This window comes from Myotis davidii, unplaced genomic scaffold, assembly GCF_000327345.1.
Source record: "Myotis davidii unplaced genomic scaffold, ASM32734v1 scaffold355, whole genome shotgun sequence".
Lineage (NCBI taxonomy): Eukaryota > Metazoa > Chordata > Mammalia > Chiroptera > Vespertilionidae > Myotis > Myotis davidii.
The window spans coordinates 326,530-338,998 of record NW_006286818.1 but is presented as its reverse complement, the minus strand read 5'-3'; the positions used below and the strand labels follow the sequence as shown (position 1 = coordinate 338,998).

Here is a 12,469-nt window from a genome sequence, read left to right as displayed (position 1 = left end):
GAATGCAGACCCTGTTTTGTTTTCATACTCGAGGGAAACTGAAGGCCACCGAAAGTAAGCCACTGGCCCAGAGTCGTGTGGAAAGCAAGTTTTCCTGTATTGTCCTACAGAGCTCTGACCACTGGGCAGTGCTTCCCAGCTCCTAGTTGGAATCTCAAGTCATAGGAAAGCAAGTATGTCCATGGGGTCCTGGACAGCTGTGTCCACAGCGGTGAGTGGCCGCACTGGGAGCCTCGGGTGTGGCTGGCTGCCCAGCAGTGTCTCGAAGGATCTGGTGACTTCGGTCACTGCTGTCCCAGCAAGCGCCAGGCAGTTGCCAGGTGGCCACAGAATGTCCCTGGCAGGCACGGGGCTCTGCTGGTCGGGAGCTGGGAGGAGGGGCCGTCAGAGCCCGGAGAGGCTGGCCGTGCCCAGCGAGCGCCCTGCAGTGTTCACGGCAGAAGTGAACAATCCTGCTCGCACAGCCCTTCATTCCTGTGCTTCCACCTCCCTTGCCCAGAAAGTTACTCCCCGGGCAAACTCACATCCCCGCTGCCAAAGCCATGCAAATCAGGGCCTTTGAGCTGAGGGCGAGGGGCCCGGCTGGTGCCAGGGAGACTCCTGCATCTGCTTAGCAGGGGCCCTTCCAGCCCCAGCCTGTCTCCCCAGGAGCAGGGGTCCCTCCAGCCCCAGCCTGCCTGCCGATGTAGAGTGGAGGGCAGAGTGGACATTGCTCTTGACCCCCAGGCACCTCCTGCAGAGCCATCCTTGGCCTCTGTCATCAGGACTCTGCTGGGCATTAGGTCCATCCTGGCCTCAGGAGGCTCATCTAGTGCTGGGGTTCTGCCCCAGCAGGTCCAGGGGTCCCCAAAGGTGTGGACGGAGTCGGTGAGAAGGAATGACACAGAGACAGCGTTCAGTTGATCAGCAGCCTTGCCAGGATCTCTACCCACAATCTCCAGCCAAGTTCTGTGTCCATGTTCTCTTGCTAGGTTCTCCAGCCAGGTTCTCCAGGTTCTCTAGCCAGGTTCTGTAGCCATGTTCTCTCGCTAGGTTCTCCAGCCAGGTTCGGTTTAGGTTCTCCAGCCAGGTTCGGTCGCCAGGTTCTGTAGCCGGGTTCTTCAGCCAGGTTCTGTCTAGGTTCTTCAACCAAGTTCTGTAGGCAGGTTCTGTCCAGGATCTTTTGCCATGTTCTCTCCAGCAAAGTTCTTCTGTCTCTAGGTTCTGTGTAGGTTCTGTCTTCTAAGTTCTGTCTCGTGTTGTCTTGTTACATCTGTATTTATACCAGTTGATTCAATCCTATCAATCTCTATTCCAAAGGTTAGGGCTTTTCTTATCTCCATTCCAGGGAGTAAAGATTATGTAGCTTAAGCATGATTGTTCGTAGTTAAAGAGATTAATTACCCGCCTGGCACTTAGTGAAGGGGTTTTATTCCCTCCCTAACTTCAGGGGAAAATCTCTACCTGGGGAAACAACCTTTCTCAGAGAGGTGACCTTGGTTAAAACACATAGTGCCAAGAAGGTGAGCAAACATATTAAGAACAGTATGCCATATATGCCAGGTCCCTGAAACAGCAAGGATGGACCGGCTCCCGGCAATCTAGGAGCCTGGGCTCCCCACTAATTCCGGGAGCCTTTCCTCTCTTTTGGTCACTAACTGTCATTTTCTAAGGACTCCCTCTCCCCGCCGCCCTGCCTCTCACTCCGAGGGAGGCTCTTCAGTACAGACGGGCGGGAACCGTGCGGGACAGGGATGCTAAGTGGGGGCTTTAGCGAGTCTTCAGACGCTAGCAGTGGATCTGTGCTCGGGTGGGAGGAAGACCTCACACCGTGTTGGAGGCGTGGGTTTTGTCTCCCCTGCATGATCGTCCCCCAAACCGCCACTTTTTATCGTTACCCTTGCTGAGGCTCAGTTTCTTCACCTAAAACAGAGTGAATAGGAACACCTCATCTCTCTGGCTGGTGTTGCTCAGTGGATAGAGTGTCAGCCTGTGGACTGACAGGGCCCGGGTTCGATTCCGGTCTAAGGGCACATGCCCATGTTGCTGGCTCGATCCCCAGTAGGGGGCGTGCAGGAGGCAGCCGATCAAGGATTCTCTCTCATCATTGATGTCTCTCTCTCTCTCTCTCTCTCTCTCTCTCTCTCTCTCTCTCCTCTTCCTCTCTGAAATCAATAATAAAAGAAGTTATTAAAAAAAGACTTCTGAGATGGAAGAAGTTTCAGAAGTCACCTGAGACCCCCTCTTGATGCTAGCTTGCCCCTTAATTAAACAAGCACCTCAGTGACACCCCTGAACTAAGCAGCCTTTGCTCACTATTCCTCGCAACAGAAGCTCCGTCGATGGGACACTCCGTGTGAACACGTTTTCCATGAGGAGGTGAAGCCTGCTTCTCAGGCGTCTCCCGTGGCTGTTGCTCTGCTCTGCGCTGCAGGCATGGCTGTGTGGCTCCCGGGCCAGTGTCTGGGGAGGAAGGAGAAGCCCACTGGAGTTTCTTTACGCGCGTGCTATGTCCGAGGCCCCATGCCACGTGATCTCAAGTGTTTCCTCATTAAGTGGTTTTTTAAAACCTTTATTTTGAAAAATAAAAATACAGAAAAGTAAAAATTCAGACATACAGGAAAGAGAGAACACAGTTTCACAAATATAATTAATAATCTAATAATTATTATCTGGCACATTTATTTGCCCTATCCATTTTTGCAAAATACTTTATTTTTATTTATTTAAAAAATATATATATTTTATTGATTTCTTAGAGAGGAAGGGAGAGGGATAGAAAGTTAGAAACATCGATGAGAGAGAAACATCGATCAGCTGCCTCCTACACACCTCCTACTGGGGATGTGACTGCAACCAAGGTACATGCCCCTTGACCAGAATCGAACCTGGGACCCTTCAGTCTGCAGGCCGATACTCTATCCACTGAGCCAAACCGGTTAGGGCAAAATACTTTATTTTTAACTTTTTATTGTAGACATTTTCAAATACATGCAAAAGTAGAGACAAATACACTGACCCCCATATACTCATTGCCTACTCATAACAACCATCAGGTTTCTGCCAGTCTTGTTGCTGGAACATTTTCTTATACATTATGGACATTATTGCATGTCAATCCTAAGTATGGCAGCATGCATCTCTAAGACCTTTCATTCTTTAACAATAATACCATGATCACATTAAAAAATTCCCTGGAAACAAAAAAAAAAAAAAAAAAAAAAAAAAGCGCCCATTTCCTCTCACAGCACTCCCGGCAGAGGGCTTGGCCTGCAGGTGCGTGTTCTCTGAGCTGCGCACCCTCTCTGCCTGGTGGGTGGTAGGTGGGTGGTATCTGTGTTCTCTACCATCTTGGTCTTCATGCTCTTTGCCCAGTTCCTTGGGGCCTTTTAAACACTGGAGCCTGGCCTGTCCTGATGCTGTCGGCGGAACCTGCACTGACCCGCACGCCCGCTGATGCTCGGACGCGCGGCCCTGTGCGCACGCCTGCCATACGTGCCAGGCCGGCACCGAGCCTGGTCAGCAGGAGCTCTTTTTGTACATGGTTTTCCGGCCCCAGCTCCCCCTCCCTCCCCTCAAGGGTGTGCGGCGTGTTTGATTCCACGACGCCCGCCCTAAGCAGCAGCGAGGCTGCCCTGTGAACTTTAGGTGGGAAATGCGTTAGATTCTCTGAGAGTGGGCCTCTTAAAAAATGTGAAATACAACAAGCAGGCAGCTTTTGTTTGTTTGTTTGTTTTGTTGTTAATCCTCACCGGAGGATATTTTGCCATTGCCTTTTTTTTTAGGGAGAATGGAAGAGAGAGGGAAAGACCGAGAAACATCGATGTGAGAGAAACACATTGATTGGTTGCCTCTGCAGGAGCCCTGACCAGAGCCCAGGTCAGGGAGGCGCCTGCAACCGAGGTACATGCCCTTGACCGGAATCGAACCAGGGACCCTTCAGTCTACAGGCCAACGCTCTGTCCACTGAGCCACACCGGCCAGGGCGGCATATAGATATCTCAATAGTCAAGTCTCTTAAACTATGCATACTTGACCTTTTAATCACCTTGTGTGTCAGCGATGCTTATTTCTATCGGTAACTCCACTGTGAGGTGGGTTATTGGTGAAGAAGCTCAGGTTGTAGCAGACAGTCTCTTCCAGCATCACAGAGCACCTGACAGGTGGGAGAAGGTGTGCACATCATGGTGACGCCTGTGCACCTGGTGAAAGGGTCCTCCCGTCTCGCTATTATTTCCTGCGTCACCTCACTCGTTATCTTTCTCTCTGTGTGTGAGGACATTTAAGTTCTACTCTCTTAGCAAGTTTCAATGGTACAACACAGTGTTAGCCCCCTGGTCACTATGTTTCCGTGCGTCCTCAGAACTTAGTCACGTCTGAAAGTCAGCACCCTCTCACCAGCTTCTCCATCGCTCCCTGGCTACCACTGCTCTGTGAGGCTGACTTTTTTCTTGTAGATTCCACGCATAGTGACACTATGCATGCATGGCCGGCAGTGTTGTCTTTTTCTGTGTGGCTTATTTCATCCTAATAACAAAAGCGTAGTATGCAAATCAACCGAACAGCCGAACAGCAGGACCCCGCTGTGACCCCACTGGTGCCAGGCCAGCCAAGGCAGGTGTGATGTGATTGGTCAAGGGCTTGGCCATCACCCCATGATTGCCCCACAGAGGGAGGCCCAGGCCACCAACCCACGGGCTGCAGCAGGTCCCGTGTGCCAGAGGGAAGCGGGTGCCGGCAGCCGGAGGGAGGAAGACCTGCTCTTGCACGAATTTCGTGCATCGGGCCTCTGGTATAACATAATATCCTCAAGGTACATTCATATTGTTGCACATGGAAGGGTTTCCTTACTTTTCACAGTGGAAGAATATTTTATTGTATGTATGCTGTACCACACCTTCTTCGTCTGTTCATCTGAGGAGGGACACAGGGTGTGTCCGTATTTTGGCTGTTGTGAGTAACGCTACAATGAACATGGAAGTGTAGGTAACTCTTCAATGGCCTGTTCACATCTTCTTTGGCTATATGCCGACACGTGGGATGGCGGGGTCCTATTGAGCAGACTGTAATTTGACTGTTGCATTTTACTACCCAATGTAAGTTAGAAAAGTAGATTTCTGGGTCAGAGTACTTGTCAAAGCAGAGTTCCCAATTAAAACAAAACCTTAAGATTCCTTTCTAATTTTTACTGGGGGCAAAACAACACATAACATAAAATTTAAACAAAACATAAAATTTAAACATAAGTTTTGCCATCTTCACCATTTCTAAGTGTGCAGTTCACCGTCCCTATCTTTTCTTATAGAGGCGACTTTTAACCCTGAATGCACTAATTCCTGTTACATTTTCTCTTGTTGGTTTAGGCCTCTGATTAGAATCTACCAAAATACCTTCTAATCCTGACTCCATTGTCCAGTTTTCGGTATGAATCTTACTCTGTGCTTTGAATCGCTCCCAAATTCAACCACCCTCCATCCTGTCCACCCTCCATCCTGTCCACCCTCTAAGCTGTTCATTAACGTTTACCCTGGTTTTCTCTGTGCTGGACAGTGAATGCAGTGCAGTTACTGGGAAAGTTGTGTGAGTAAAGGATGAGAAATCCAGGTTTTGATGCTGACACAGGTTTCTGAGCGGTGTGGCCTCGGGGGTGCGGCCCCTCTGGACGGGACCTCAGTGTTCTTCGACTTTAAAATAATGTCCTTGCGTCTCCATGGGTGTGTCCTGCCTTGTTTTTCTGCAAGTGGTCACTGCCTTCCAAAGAGGAGCGAGTGCTTGGAGAACGAACGTGTTCAGGCTTCTGCGGTGGCACCAAGAGGGCCTGCATCCCTCAGCTCTCAGGCGGTGCTTCCATAGCCGTGCCTCCGCCTTTTGGATCAAACACAGTGGTCCTGCACCTACGCTGTGTTGGACAGGTTCAGGCCCTCAAGGTGCAAAGAGGAATAAGATCTAATAACCCACATACAAGGAGATGCAAAGAGGCCCATGGGCTCACCCTTTCCTGAGGGAAACAGACAGACTCTACACAGTGTGGCATGGGCTCTAAGAGACGGAAACGAGAGACGTGGAAACAGAGAAGGAAACCCCTGTTGTGCTCGGAGAAGCTTCAAGGGGGATGTGGCATTCGAGCGGGTTTGGAGGGTGGTTGCGTGTTTTCTAGGGAGAGAAGGGCAGTACAGTCAGAGGGGACAGAACGTGCCAAGCACCTGGCCCAGGACTAGGCTCGGCCTAGAGAAACAGCCCAGAACCCACGACAATGCTTCCCAGCTTCCAAAGCTCGGTCACCAGCTCCATCTCCCCGGAGTTTTACCAGATCCCTGGGAAGTGGCCTGATTGGGAATTGTGACCGTATTTTGGCATTGAGAAAACCTGAGGCTCCAGAATGACTTGCCTTGCCCTTGGGGCGGGGGTGGGGGGCAAGGCTGGCACTCCCGTCCTTGGACTTCAAGTGCAGGATTCTTTCCTGGCCCATCTCATTGCTCCTGCAGGTAGCATCTCTCAGGGGCAGAAGAAGTCCCCGTGGACCAGCGTCTCACACAATGTGGCAACTGCATCTCTTCCTTCCTCTGAGAAGGCAGGCGCCTCCCTCACTGTGTCAGAGCCTGGGAACACTGGCCGCCTCTTCTCCATGGGAAGCGCGAGGGTCCGGCCTTTCCTGTAGACAGTGGAGAGGCGCAGGCGCCGGTGGAGCGAGACAGTGGGCCCTGGGAGAAAAGCCAGAGCCACTGGGCAGTACGTGGGCGAGGTGGTTCCCTTTCAGCAGGCCTGGAGGAAGAATCAACAGTGTCAGCATCGTGTTAGCTAATGCCGCTGCTCGCCTGCGTCCCCGAGTCTCCACTGGGACCCCCACGTGCTCCGAGCTCCTTCTCACGGGCTGTGGACCAGGAGAAAAGCCATGTCTCCTGAGAAAACTCCTACCCCCTGAGCAGTGGGATCAGGTCAGCATGGAAACCGCTGTGTGGAACGCAGCCCCTACCAGTGCCCTGTGCTGAGCGGCCGGCCCCTCCCCACCTTCCTGGAGGGTCATGGGCTCAGTCTCCCAGGAGGTCCCACCATGTAGTTAGCCCAGGGTTCAAGGACAATCAGGCAGAGATACCAGTGCAGATAAGAATTCATTGTGTTTTATTTTTCTTTAATATGTTTTTATTGATTCCAGAGAGGAAGGGAGAGGGAGAGAGATAGAAACATCAATGATGAGAGAATCATGGATCGGCTGCCTCTTGCATGCCCCATGCTGAGGATCGAGCCCACAACCCAGGCATGTGCCCTGACCCGGAATCGATCTGTGACCTCCAGGTTTATAGGTCAACACGCAACCCCTGAGCCACACCAGCCGGGCTATGTTGTTCAATATTATATTCCCAGTGACTAGAACAGTGCCTGGCATATGGAGAATGCTTAATGTATACTTGTAGAATGAATGAATTTGATCTTTTGTCAAATTTAAAAATTTCTCATTATCAGTCCACTTTTAAAATGGTGTGAAAAGATTTTTTAAAGGTAAAAGCAATTTTACTTTTAAGTCGACCCTTTCAAGGCAGCTAATTTCAGTCTGTGGGCCCTTCCCACACGTATCTCCCCTCCCAGATTTTATATGTCACCTTAGTTGATCTCAAAATCGGGCTGCTATCCAGAGCTCACTTGATGCCTTGCCGTAGTCCTCATTCTTGGGCTCCCATAGGCCCTCGTCCTCTTCTCTCGCCTTGCTGGCCCCGTCACTCTTGGAGACGCCTCACAACCTTCCAGGAAAGGCCGCACTTGGCCGTTGTTTAGAACAGAGCAGAGAGAAAAGGGCTTCAGTGAAAACTCCAGAGGAGCCCTAGCCATGTGGCTCAGTGGATAGTGTTGGCCTGTGGACCAAAGGGTCCCAGGTTAGATTCCAATCAAGGTCAGGTACCTTGGTAGCAGGCTCCTCCCCGCCTGGACCCAGTCAGGGTGTGTGCAGGAGGCAACCAATCGATGTGTTTCTCTGTCTTTCTCTCTCTTCCACTCTCCCTAAAAATCAATGGAAAAATGTCCTCGGGTGAGGATTAACATCAACAACAAAAATACTTCAGATGATTCTCTTAGAGCACCGGTCGCCAACCCATGGTCTGCGGACCACTGGTGGTCCGTGAGGCCCGAAAGGGTGGCGACCGCAGTCTTAGAGAAATCCATTCCTCTACAGGCATCGTGTGTGTAACACAAGACAATCTTTAATTGAGTAACGACCTTTTGACCTAGAGGAGGAGGAAACATGATTTGATGTCGGAGAAGGCAGGGAGCCCTAAAGGTGGGATTGTTCATCTACAGGCATATCTCAAGCTCTGACCTATGTTAGGACCTGTGGTGGCCATTGAGGGCATAAGAATGAGTGTCATCGTCCCAGTTCTCAAGAAGCCCCTGGCCTAGGGGGAGAAAGAGCACACCGACCAATAAGGGAGCACAGGATGTGCACCCGTGGCTGGCGGAGAGGCTGCTTGGCTCCACCGGGGAGGGGCTATGTGAACGGGACTGTGCAGGAGGGCATGGGCCCATGAGCGTGTGCAGTTGGACATGAGTGAGCATTCGATGGGCTGCCGTGCAGGGTGCCTGGGAGGAAGGCAGCGGACAGTGAGTGGCAGAAGACGAAGCAGACTGGTGAGCAGAAACCAGGTTGCCCGGGGCACTAATTCCATCCTATTCTAAGAAATGTGGACTTTATTCCAATGCTATTGAAGGTCCAATGAAAAGCAGAAGAATTTTCTGATTGCAAGTTCTGAATGTATTCACTTGTTCATTAATTCATTCATTAAATCAAGATATTTTGAGCTCCTGTCTTTACCCCATTGCGTATTCTTGCCTCCTTTGTCATAGATTAAATCAATATATTTTGAGCTCTCTGTTAAGCAGAGTGCTAGGCTCTGGGTGTATGGTATGTAATAGTCATCTTTTTTTTTAATTTCAAATACAGTTGACACACAATATTAGATTATGTCTAGTGTACAATATAGTGACTGTATACATGTACATATAACTTAGGAAATGATCACCTCGCTAAGTCCAGCACCCTGGCCTGCACAAGGCCATCGCAGTGTCACTGACTGTGCTCCTATGCTCACTGGTCTGTAATTGCCAGTTTGTGCTGCTTCAGCCCTTCACCCTTTTCGCCCAATCCTCCAAGCCCCTTCCCTCTAGAGATCGCTTTGCTCTCTGTGTCTATACTGGTTTCTATTTGTTTTTTAGATTCCACATATAAGTGAAATCCTCTGGTATTTGTCTTTCTTTGTGTGACTTTTATCACTTAGCCTGATACCCGCTATGTAATTCGTGTTGACACAAATGGAAGGTCTCACCCTTTTCTGTGGCTGAGTGATGACCCCGCACGTATGCACCACGTCTTCTTTGTCCCCACACCTGTCAGCGGGTGCCTAGGCGCTCCAGACCGTGGCTATCGTACCTAATGCTGCAATGAGCACAGGAGTGCATGTCTTTTCGAATTAGTGTTTGGATTTCTTCAGGTAAACACCCAGAAGTGGAATTCGTGAGCCATACAATGGCTCTATTTTAATTTTTGAGGAAACTCCATAATGGCTTTTAACAGTGGCTGCACTAATTGACGATCCCACCGACAGTGCCCAGGGGTTCCCTTTCCCCACACCCTTGCCAACACCTGTCTGCTGTTTGTAGATGGTAGCCATTTGACAGGTGCGAGGTGCTACCTCATGGTGGTTTTAACTTGTGTTTCCCTGGAGATTAGTGATGTTGACCATCTTTTCGTATGTCTATTGGCCATTTCCATGTCCTCTTTGGAAAAGTGTCTATTCAGGTCCTCTGCCCATTTTTAATTGGATAATTTGTCTTTCAGGTGTTAAGTTGTCTGAGTTTCTTATGTATGTTGGATATTAACTCCTTATCAGCTGTGTCATTGGCAAATATCTTCTCGTATTCAGTAGGTTGTCTTTTTGTTTTGCTGATGGTTTCCTTTGCTGTGTATAGTCTGTTTAGTTCCGTGGAGTCTCATTTGTTCAGTTTTACTTTTATTTCCCTTAACTGAGGATACTCACCAAAAAAATATTGCTAAGAGCAACGTTGGAGAGTTTACTGCTATACTTTTTTCTAGGAGTGAATGGTTTGTAGTCTTACGTTTAAGTCTGAAATCCATTTTGAGTTTCTTCTTATGTGTGGTATGAAGCAGTGACTCCGTTTTATTCTTTTGCATGTGTTGTCCAGTTTTCCAAGCACCATTTATTGAATAGACTGCCTTTACCCCATTGCATAGTCTTGCCTATGTTGTCCTAGCCCAGCAAACTCATTAGTCCACAGAGCCAAATATCAACAGGACAACGATTGAAATTTCTTTTGAGAGCCACATTTTTTAAACATAAACTGTATAGGTAGGTACATTGTTATTAACTTAATTAGGGGACTCCTAAGGCTTAGGAAGAGCCACACTCAAGGGGCCAAAGAGCCGCATGTGGCTCGCGAGCCGCAGTTTGCCCACCACGGCCCTAGACTAATTGACCTTATTGCTGTTGGTTTACGCCTGGCCTCGTGTCCATCGCATTGATCTGTGTGTCTGTTCCATGCCAGTCCATGTTGCTGCGAGCACTGTGGCCTGTGGTACGGTTTGATGGCAGGTGTTCTTTCCCGTCAGGATTCCTTTGGCTCTCGGGGGTCTCTTTTAGTTCCATGTCAATAGTAGGATTGTTGGTTGCAGTTCTGTGAGAAATGCCACTGGTATCTTGATACGGATTGCATTGTCTCTCTAGATTGCTTTGAGTGGTATAGACATTTTATCAATATTAAGTCTTCCTATCCATGGGTGCTGTGTTTGCTTCCATTTATTTGCATCTTCTTCAATTTCTTTCTTCAATGTCTTATAGTTTTCTGAGTACAGGTCCTTTGATGCAATTGTACTTAAATGGGGTTGTTTTCTTTTTCTTTTTACTTAAAGGTAGTTCATTAATCCGCTCGTGGGAAATCTGCAGTCACCACAGATAAAGTCGCTGAAGAACCTTTACTCGTGGTGTCCAGCCTCCAGCCACTGTTTGCAGCACCAGCCGGCCTTCCTGGCCTTCCCAGTCCGTCCTCGTATTCCTTTCGCTGTTTTCTTGAGGTCTTCTTCTCAGACAGGCCATGACTATATATCTATGTTTGGGTTCATTTCTCTTTGCATAACTGAAGGAATCATAAATCATGGCAAAGCCAATTGTCTTGCCAACACCAAAGTGATTTCTGAATCCAAATACAAAGATGGCATCAGGTGTGGGCTTGTGCATTTTGGCTAGTTTTCCCATCTTTCTCTCTTAGGTACTATTGCATGTCCTGGCTGAAGGATGTTAATGAGCATTTGTTTCTGTTCAATAGCCTCTTGGATATGAACTTCCAGGTCTGGATAGTTGGTGTGTTGTTCATGAGAGTGGCCAATCTTTAAGCAGCCAAGGAGAAAAAGAGGGAGAGTATGTTCTTAATTTCTCTTTCTAATAGTTCATAATTGGTGATTAAAATGCAAAAATATCCAACTATTAATTTTTTACCCTGTTACTTTACTGAATTCATTTATCAGTTCTTGTAGTCTTTTGGTAGAATCTTTAGGGTTATCTATGTATAATATCATGTCATCTGCAAATAGTGAGTTTTACTTTTGCCTTTCTAATTTGAATGCCTTTTCTTTATTTTTCTTGTCTGATTGCTAAGTCTAAGACATCCTCCATTATCCTATCTAATAAAAGAGAAACATGGTAATTAGTGTACGACTGCTACCCTTCCCATTGGCAATATGCAAATTAACTGCCAGCCAAGATGGCGGCCAGCAGCTGGGCAGCTGGAAGCGAACATGAGGCTTGCTTGCTTCAGTGACAGAGGACTCCAATGTTCCCCGCCTGCCGCTGCCGGCCTCTGAGCTGCAACTCTAAGCCATTGTTACAAATATAGAAGCTAACCCAGCCATGGGCAAACTACAGCCTGCGGGCCGGATCCGGCTCATTTGAAATGAATAAAACTATTGAAAAAAAGACAGTACCCTTTTATGTAATGATGTTTACTTTGAATTTATATTAGTTCACACAAACATTCCATCCATGCTTTTGTTCCAGCCCTCCGGTCCAGTTTAAGACCCCATTGTGGCCCTCGAGTCAAAAAGTTTGCCCACCCATGGACTACGCCATGATCCTTATAGGAGATGTAGGGGATCGTGAAGATGAGAAGATGGGAAATCAAAAACCACTTGAAAATCCTGAGCAAAGAAGAGAATCTAACTTATGACTAATGCTTTGAAAGAATCTCTTTGGCTGCTGAGCTAAGAACAGTTGACGGGCAAAGGCAGAAACAGGAGATGATTTAGATTTGCAATAATCCAGGTGAAAATGATGCAAAATGATCAGGTTTTGGATATATTTTGTATGTGGTGCTTATAAAATTTGCTAATGGATTAAATATATGGAAAGAGAGAAAGGAGTCAAAAATGACTCTAAGGTTTCTGGGTAGCTGATCAAAGTAACTGACTAAATCTATAAAATAACACTGCATCAAG

At 48.1% G+C, this 12,469-nt stretch overlaps 1 protein-coding gene and 1 long non-coding RNA gene across 3 annotated transcripts in view; one reads left to right on the top strand and one right to left on the bottom strand.

The window, feature by feature from the left end:
- The window catches only part of POU2F3 (POU class 2 homeobox 3), a 90,082-nt gene that overhangs the window by 18,546 nt on the left and 59,067 nt on the right, over positions 1-12,469 (top strand). The gene's annotated exons all lie outside the window — the stretch shown is intronic.
- Positions 11,032-12,469, bottom strand: part of LOC107182277 — a 17,004-nt gene continuing 15,566 nt past the window's right edge. The window contains exon 3 of the long non-coding RNA XR_001512991.1: positions 11,032-11,061. This is a non-coding gene — a long non-coding RNA (uncharacterized LOC107182277). The remainder of the gene's footprint in view (positions 11,062-12,469) is intronic.